Source organism: Thalassophryne amazonica, chromosome 17 (assembly GCF_902500255.1).
Source record: "Thalassophryne amazonica chromosome 17, fThaAma1.1, whole genome shotgun sequence".
Taxonomy (NCBI): domain Eukaryota; kingdom Metazoa; phylum Chordata; class Actinopteri; order Batrachoidiformes; family Batrachoididae; genus Thalassophryne; species Thalassophryne amazonica.
This window is the reverse complement of record NC_047119.1, coordinates 56,606,893-56,616,994: the sequence shown is the minus strand read 5'-3', so window position 1 is coordinate 56,616,994 and position 10,102 is coordinate 56,606,893.

Genomic DNA, 10,102 nt, shown 5'->3' with positions numbered 1-10,102 from the left:
TGTTGGGCCTATATATCGCATACCAGGTATCATGCATCAGTTTGGATATGTCAAAATACTTGAAGAGGTCATGTTGCCTTATGCTGAAGAGGACATGCCCTTGAAATGGGTGTTTCAACAAGTCAATGACCCCAAGCACACTAGTAAACCAGCAAAATGTTGGTTCCAAACCAACAAAATTAATGCCTCGCAGATGTGAAGAAATCATGAAAAACTGTGGTTATACAACTAAATACTAGTTTAGTGATTCACAGGATTGCTAAAAAAGCAGTTTGAACATAATAGTTTTGAGTTTGTAGCGTCAACAGCAGATGCTACTATTATTGTGAACACCCCCTTTTCTACTTTTTTACTAATAGCCCAATTTCATAGCCTTAAGAGTGTGTGTATCATGAATGCTTGGTCTTGTTGGATTTATGAGAATCTACTGAATCTACTGGTACCTTGTTTCCCATGTAACAATAAGAAATGTACTCAAAACCTGGATTTATCTTTTTAGTCACATAGCACTACTATTATTCTGAACACTACTGTACACAACACTTTTTCCACAGTTTATGTTAAACCCTTATTCCAAAATGGAGTAAATTCATTTTTTCCCCTCAAAATTCTACTCCCAACACCCCATAATGACAACATGAAAAAAGTTTTTGTTTTGTGAAATTTTTGGAAATTTGTTAAAAATAAAAAATGAAGAAATCACATGTACATAAGTATTTACACCCTTTGGTTAATACTTTGTTGATGCGCCTTTGGTGGCAGTTATAGCTTCAAGTCTTCTTGAATATGATACCACAAGCTTGTTGCACCCATTTTTGGGGAGTTTTGTCCATTCCTTTTTGCAGCACCTCTCAAGATCAGTCAGGTTGGATGGGGAGCATCAGAGCACAGCCATTTTCAGATCTCTCCAGGAATGTTTTATCAGATTCAGGTCTGGGCTCTGGCTTGGACACCCAAGGACATTCACAGAGTTGTCCTGAAGCCACTCCTTTGATATCTTGACTGTGTGTTTAGGGTCATTGTCCTGCTGAAAGATACCATCACCCCAGTCTGAGGTCAAGAGCACTCTGGAGCAGGTTTTCATCCAGGATGTCTCTGTACATTGCTGCATTCATCTTTCCCTCAATCCTGACTAATCTCCCAGTTCCTGCTGCTGAAAAACATCCCCACAGCATGATGCTGCCATTACCATGCTTCACTGTAGGGATGGTGCCCGGTGTCCTCCAAACATGACGCCTGGCATTCAGCATGAATCAGCACTGATAACATTATCACCATGGAAACAGAGTCACTATGTTAATACAGAGAGCACTCTGCACAGCATTAAATACCAAGACTTGGACCCTCAACTGCAGATTAATGCAGTGAAAATGGCCACAGTCAAACCCACAGTGAACACATCAAAGTTTACTGATGCAAGACTGCATGATCCACTGGAGTTCCACCACATAGAACTATAAAATACCAAACCGATTTCAGTGTGTAATAGAAGGAAATGAGTCTACACAGCTGAAGGAAAGCAAACCTGGAAACACTGGCTCCTCATTAACAAAATCTAAACTCCATCAAAGTCAATGAAAGGCACGAGCAGTTCATGTTTAGTCTTTATTGTTTACTATTGAGATTTGTCCTCCATAAGAAACGGACATCTGCTTCCAATTCCTGCATCTTGGAAAGACTGAGCTCTGACCACGAAGTGCAGCTGAGTGCTGTGCACGGCGGCACCCTGACATTAGGGAGTGAATGGGTGAAAGTGAGACAGTTCAATGTACTTATTCAGTTGTGTTACAAAGGGTAGACATCTGGCTATGTTCCCCATCGTGCAGCAAATTTGCACCACAGATAGATATTAGGGCATGGAAGATTCCACTGAATTTTGGAGGTGATCCAGATCCAGATCTGGACTATACAACTTTATACAAGCGAAGCGACATGCAGCAGCGCGAAGCTCACTCATGGTACAGGGAGTCCCAAACAGGAAGTGCCAAATTTTGAGTCCACAGTGAAACAGGAAATGTCAAATGTCAAATTCTTCCTGGACTGACAGACAAGATCTCATGGAATCTCACAGGAACTCAGTGACAAGTTCATACTGAAACAGGAAGTGCCAAATTTTGAGTCCACAGTTAAACAGGCAATGTCAAATGTTGAACCCTTCCTGGACTGACAGACGAGATCATATGGAATCTCACAGGAACTCAGTGACAAGTTCACACTGAAACAGGGACTGCCAAATTTTGAGTCCACAGTTAAACAGGCAATGTCAAATGTTGAACCCTTCCTGGCGTGGTTGGAGCTGGGTGTCACCACCTTGAAATCTGATTGGACACCCCAGGTACCACCCCAGATGATCAACATGTCACAGCACTGCAGTTCTGGTTGAAAAGAGCCATATTTAATCTGTGACACATATTGACTGTTAGGCCTCTCCTATACAGTAGTTGGCACTGTGTACTACAAAAAGTTCTAATCCACCTTAGTAGAAGAAGAAAAATCTTGGAGCCATATTTGAAGCTGAACACGTTCTCTGAACCATGGACTCCTAATGACACCAAATTTATATTGGTGAGTAAACGACCATATTTTATGCCAGAAATGAGGTCCAGGTTGTTAAAAGCAGAAGGCGTGGATATCAGCACTTTTTCGGCACATTCCACTGTTACAGGAGTTTTTTCATTGAAACAAAAGCGGAGGGACGCACCATGGAGCCGTTCATTACGCGGGACAAAACCACCTCTGTGTTGGTCTCACAGGACGGCTTTCAGGTGGATTTCAGACGGCTGTCGGTTGCTTTTCAGTCGTGTGATTATCCGAGAAATTGAGCATAAGCTGGACATGTCCCAACATGTCCTGTGAGGCTTCATCACGGCGTTGCTTTGCGCCATACGGCTCCACCGCGACGCGCGGAATTCCGCTCGACTTTCATTTCTAAACTGGATGCTGTCTTTATCCGGTATGTTGTCTGACTAGCAAAGGAATTGTGAAAAGATGTGGACATCAGCACTTTTTCGGCACATTGAGACAGACGTGCAGAGGGGTTCCGCATACATGAAGGTTCAAGCTTGGCTGATGCAATCACACGTGATTCAAATCCATATGGTTTTTGAAAAAAATAAAAAGGTCGGATACTTTTCTAACAGACCTCGTGTGTATATATATATATATATATATATATATATATATATATATATATGTGTGTGTGTGTGTGTGTGTGTGTGAAAGCAAGTCAGCTAACTGTTGATGACTTCATGAACAGCTCCTTGTGAGAGAAGTGAACGCTGTTTCATGCAGGTGCAGAAACAACTTCATAAGTCTGTTCAGAGTTCCATTGAAGTGGGGAAAAAAGAACAAAGATTCCCCATGCTAGAGGTTGGAATCTCCAACCTTCCGTGTGTTTTGAATGCAACATAATGTGACCGGATGACTTATTTTTGTGGCAGGGATGGCGGTGAGATTCAAACACCTGATTGCTCGCACTTGAGACCAAGACTCTACCAGTTCAGCCAAATGGGAATTCCCCACTAGCCAAGCTAGCAGGAGCATCTTTTCAATCTGGACCACACCTTGCTACAATAACATAAGGACCACACACACACACACACACAGAGAGAGAGAGAGGTCATTGTATAATTCAAATCCAGTGCTCAGTGAGGTTGAGAGATTGACTCATCTGTTTTCCACTGGATGAAACTCATGTTTTTAACAGTTCCGTACAAGTTGAACATGGAATAAATAATTTCTTTTGGCTTCTCCCATTTGTTGCTCAAGGTCACCAGAACTGATCCGATATGAATCCACATGTTGATTTGGCACAAGATGTATTCCTGATAGGCAGAACAGTGGTTTAGTGGTTAGCACTGATTAAGAGTTAAGAGTTTTGTTTTGTTTTCTTGTCATGTGCACAGTAAAAACCAGCACTTATACCCCACAATGAAATTCTTACTCTGTTCATCCTCCCTAGAAAATTTGCATGTAGAACGTTCACATCAGTTGACTCAAAAAAAGAGAAGACACATATATATATATTATTAGACTGAAGAATGTATAATATACACTATTTAAAGGATGTACAATTTAGAGGATGTGTGGATGTGCAGTTTATGCAGTATTGGCTATTTTGTGCAATATCGTGTAGTTTAGCAGAGTCGTAAGGTGCATGGATGCGTAAATAGTGAACAGAGCTATTATAATAAATTCTTAGAGAATGATAGGCATAATGATGAAGAGAAGAATGACGGTGAAACAACAGTCACTCAGGTGGTGGAGGGGTAAATGTGCAAGAGAGTTCTTCAGAAACCTAATGGCCTGTGGGTAGAAGCTGTTCACCAGCCTAGTAGTCCTGGACTCAACTCCTGCAGTGTCTGCCTGATGGTAGGAGTGTGAAGAGCGAGTGTTGGGGGTGTGTACTGTCTCTGTTGAGGTTGTGTGTCCTATGTAGGACTCCGGTTTGGTAAATGTCCTGCAGTGAGGGGAATGCTACCCCAGAGATCTACTGTGAGGTTTTAATCACACGCTGGAGAGCCTTACTGTTGTCTCACAGGAAGAAGATCATGGGTTTGCTTCCCACCCTTTCTGTGTGGGGTTTGCATGTTCACCCCGTGTTTGCGTGGGTTCTCTCCGGGTGCTCCGGCTTCCTCCCACATCCAAAGACATGCAAGTTAGGTGGACTGGAAACTTTAAACTGTCCATAGGTGTGAATGTGTTTGTCTATGTGTGTCCCTGTGGCACACTGGCGTCCTGTCCAGGGTGTAACCCACCTCACTCTCTATGACTGCTGGGATAGGTTCCAGCTCCCCTGTGACCCTTAACCGGAGTGAGTATAGAAAATGGATGGATGTATTCCAGGTGCTTTTCCTGAAATAACTCCAGATGTATGAGGAGAATAGGATACAGCTGGTCTAGAACCCAGTTGTGCTACCACACCAGCCTCATTTTGAATTAGGGTACAATAAAGGTCCTGCTACTCCCAACGCTCCTTCTTGAGGAGGAGCAACTGTCCATAATAATGTTTGAAAGCAACGTGGATTCTGTTATACTTTTTAAAATTGCTGTGCCTGTATGTGTGAGCGAAAAAGATACGGTTTAAGATTTATGGATTTTCTGAAGGCAAGGGCTGAGATTACACTGAAAGTATCTCAGTACTATATGAGCTACGACTGCATTTCTTTGTTGGCTCAAACATTTCCATCATTCATGACATTGTAGGCCATAAAATCAATGTACTATGTTGGACATTGTGATTTATTAGCATACTTTAATTTGCTTGAACTACTCAAAACATGATTACAATCAGGGAACAGTTTCTTCCGCCTCATTAACTTGTGGAATTCATGTTTTTTTTCTCTCTCTCCAATGTTTCTGATGGTAAATGAGCTGGAACATCTGTCAGCAAAAGCACTCAACAGGAGACAATTAAAGGAGCGACCTGCACCTTTGTTTATTTATTCTTTTATGGAATGACTGAGTGACCTAGAAGGCCTGTTGTTATTAACGTGTTGCGTTACACGCAGAGAGCATGGTAACACGCTTTACAACCACATACTTTTGTCAGATCTGTTTCTGGCTCCGTCTTTGTCAGTTCAGCGATGTTGAAAAACGAATAACTGTCCACATTTTTCTCATTTGCAATATTGTTTTTCATGCCTGAAAAGGTGGTTTTCAAAGACGCCTTCCGGAGACGGTAGATGGGAAAATACTGTGGACAGTAAAATAGGGTGACCATATTTTGATTACCAAAAACCAGGACACTCAACCCGGCAATGAGATAAATGATACTCAGTTGGCTAGTGGGTACTAATCGGCAGAACCAGAACAGTAGGCAGAACCAGAATGATAATACAATTGATGGAATGATTGACAGAACAGTACCTTACTATGGCCCCTGCTCTCAAGATATTGATAAACAATCTCAAGATAATGTAATAAAATATTATCATACAAAGCAGAAAGTCCCCCCTCCCCCCACCCCTGTCATGTTCAAAGCAAAAACTTATCTCTTTTCTGTCCCATTAGCACTAATCACCAGAATAGCACATTGCCATATTGGAAAGCTCACCCTCACTAACACTAGATGGCACCACACAAGCTCCTGTTCTGCCATTCGGTCGCTGTTCCGTCAAGAGTTTGGGGCTTCTAATGTCGACCTCTAGCTTCATATAGTGGCTAAATAACTTGATTATTTTAATGGTTAAACCTGATCATCTCATCAATACTTGTTTTGGGTGTAATATAAGCAAAAACAACTGCAACTTGTGGAATGTGGAAAGATGCAGTTTGTTGTATTTATTACAACAAATTGAATCTTTCCACAGTTTATATATTTTTTTTGTTTGTTTGTTTGTTTGTTTTGGTCCATATGTTCAAATAAGGAATTTCCATCTTAAAATGTTTATTTTTCAACCTTCTCAGTTGGACCTCTCTCTATCCTCTCCCATCACCATCACTGCTGAGGATGTGAGAAGAGAATTTATTCGCCTGTATCCGGGAAAGGCTGCGGGTCCTGATGGCCTCACCCCCAAAGGGAAGGGATGTGCTATCCAGCTGTGTGGGATTTTCCAGTACAACTTTAACTTGGGCCTGAGGAGGATGGTTGTTCCTGAGTGGTGGAAAACCTCATGTCTGGTCCCTGTGCCCAAGAAAAACCCCAACACACTTAATGATGACAGACCTGTGGCCCTAACATCGCATGTAATGAAGTCACTGGAGAGGCTCATCCTGAGGCACCTCCACACAGTCGTCGAATCATCGCTGGACCCTCTACAGTTTGTGTACCAGCCCAACAGGGGAGTGGAGGATGCCATCATCTTCATGGTGCACAGAGCTTACTCTTTCTTACCTGGAGGAGGCAGGCATCACTGTGAGTCATGTTCTTTGACTTCTCCAGTGCGTTCAGCACCATCTGGCCTGACTTGCTCAGCGATAAGCTATGTGACATGAAGGTGGAGGCTCCACTAGTGGCCTGGACGACCAACTACATCTCAGTCCACCCACAGTATGTGAGGCTTCAGGACATTACATTTGACAACCATCAAGAGCAGCACAGGGGCATCACAGGGGACGGTTCTGTCTCCCTTCCTGTTTGCACTCCACACCTCAGACTTCAGGTTCTGGTCACAGTCCTGCCACCTGCAGAAGTTTTCGGATGTCTCTGCTATTGTGGGCTGCATTGACAATGACCAGGACACTGAATCCAAGAGTGTGGTTGACAGGTTTGTGGAGTGATGCGGACTCAACCACCTGCACCTCAACATATCTAAGATGAAGGAGTTGATGGTGGATGTCAGAAGACGGAAGACCCGTTCAAACCCAGTTATCATCAGTGGAACTGAGGTGGACATTGTGGACTACTACAGGTACCTGGGTGTCTACATAGACAACAAACTGGACTGGACTGCAAACACAGATACAGTGTAAGAAAAGTAAGAGCTGACTCGACTTCCTCAAGAGGCTCAGATCTTTCACTGTCTGCAGAAATATGTTGCATATGTTTTGTCACTCAGTGGTCTCCAGCATTATCTTCTACACTGTAGTGTGCTGGGGCAGCAGGCTGAATGCAGCTGACAGGAACAGACTCAACAAGCTCATCAGGAGAGCTGACTCTATCTTCAGGTTGACCTAGAGTCTGTGGTGGAGGTGTCAGAGAGGAGGATGCTGAGGAAGCTGCTCAGCATCCTGGACAACACCTCCCACCCCCTGCATGCCACACTGATGTCTTGTCAGAGCACCTTCAGCCATAGACTGAGACCAAGGAGGTGCACCACAGAACACCACAGAAGGTCTTTCCCACATGTGGCAGTCGGACTGTATAACGCTTCCCACTTCTGCAGGATACAAAATGGAGAGTTATTCAGAGTTCAACTTGTGTGCAAAATTATTTTGTGCAATATGCGAGGTCTGTCAATAAAGTATAGGTCCTTTTTATTTTTTTCAAAAACTATATGGATTTCATTCATATGTTTTTACCTCAGACATGCTTGAACCCTCCGGCGCATGCGTGAGTTTTTCCACGCCTGTCGGTGACATCATTCGCCTGTGAGCACTCCTTGTGGGAAGAGTCATCCAGCCCCTCGTCGGAATTCCTTTGTCTGAGAAGTTGCTGAGAGACTGGCGCTTTGTTGGATCAAAATTTTTTCTAAACCTGTGAGACACATCGAAGTGGACACGGTTCGAAAAATTAAGCTGGTTTTCGGTGAAAGTTTTAATGGCTGATGAGAGATTTTGAGGTGATACTGTCGCTTTAAGGACTTCCCACGGTGCGAGACGTCGCGCAGCGCTCTCAGGCGCCGTCGTCAGCCTGTTTCAAGCTGAAAACCTCCACATTTCAGGCTCTATTGATCCAGGACGTCGTGAGAGAACAGAGAAGTTTCAGAAGAAGTCGGTTTCAGCATTTTATCCGGATATTCCACTGTTAAAGGAGATTTTTTTTTAATGAAAGACGCTGCGGGCGGATTGCAGCGTCGGCTCGCAGCCGCTGCGACGCTCCGCCACAGGAAAAACACCTCTGTTGAAAGCCTTAAGGACAAGTTGGAACATGTCCAGCTGTTAAACAATTTCTCATATACTCACTCCATTGAAAGCCATCAAAAGCCGCCTGGATTTTACAAATGGTTATCAACACGGAGGTGTTTTTCCTGTGCCGCCGCACTGCGCCGGCTGCGTCCCGACACGCGGACCCGTCCGCACGTCCTTCATTAAAAAAAATCTCCTTTAACAGTGGAATATCCGGATAAAATGCTGAAACCGACTTCTTCTGAAACTTCTCTGTTCTCTCACGACGTCCTGGATCAATAGAGCCTGAAATGTGGAGGTTTTCAGCTTGAAACAGGCTGACAATGGCGCCTGGGAGCGCTGCGCGACGTCTCGCACCGTGGGAAGTCCTTAAAGCCACAGTATCACCTCAATATCTCTCATCAGCCGTTAAAATTTTCACCGAAAACCAGCTTCATTTTTCGAACCGTGTCCACTTCGATGTGCCTCACAGGTTTAGAAAAAATTTTGATCAAACAAAGCGCCAGTCTCTCAGCAACTTCTCAGACAAAGGAATTCCGACGAGGGGCTGGACGACTCCTCCCACAAGGAGTGCTCACAGGCAAATGACGTCACCGACAGGCGTGGAAAAACTCACGCATGCGCACGAGGGTTCAAGCATGTCTGATGTAAAAACATATGAATGAAATCCATATAGTTTTTGAAAAAAATAAAAAGGACCTATACTTTATTGACAGCCCTTGTATCTTCCAGTCATTTACTTCAAATTTTGTTGTACTTAATGTATATTATTTTAGGCACTACACTTGCTTTTTGCACTTGTATTCTAGTTGACCTTTAAAAAAAAAATAAAAAAAATTCTATTTAGCAACTAACACTTTCTGTAATTGTGTATCTACCTAACACTTTTTTACTGTTTCTGTATTCTGGCAAAATAATTTCCTTTGGGATCAATATAGTTGATCTTATATCTAAATATATAATAATATCTGAAGCAGGTGTAGCAGACCTTGTGGAGAAGAAGTAACTCAAGTTAAAAATGGGAAGACGTGTTGAACCAATGGTGCAACAATGGAAAGTCATCTTCACTGAAAAACGAGAATGTTTGAACCAACTTAAAAAATGTTACAATTTGTAAAAAGCTGAATGAATTAAGTTGTTTGAACTTAAGTTTGAAAGTTAAATCAACTCTAACTTACAAACTTAAGTTCAAACAACTTAATTCTTTCAGGTTTTTTACAAATCATAAAACTTTTTTAAGTTGGTTCAAAACATTCTCTTTTTTCAGTGCTGTCTTCAAGATGAAGGATGTTGACTGCTGTCCAAGACTTATTTTGTGTTCTTGAGAGTGTTGTGCTCAAGTCTGGTCTTGCTCACTCCACCTCCAAAGAGTCAGTCTTGACTTTTTGTTGGTACGACAACACTAGCTATCGGTACAATTCTTATGTTCCTTCAATTTCAAATTTCAAGTTGATTTAAAACTGAAGAAGTCACTTGGATGAGTAGCAGTCAATCCAGTAAACCTCAAGATGTCTCCTCTTATTTTAATGTCGCTGATGCACATCAGTCTTACTAAAAATTGTTTGGCTTTTCCGAGTACACAGCCATCCCTAAA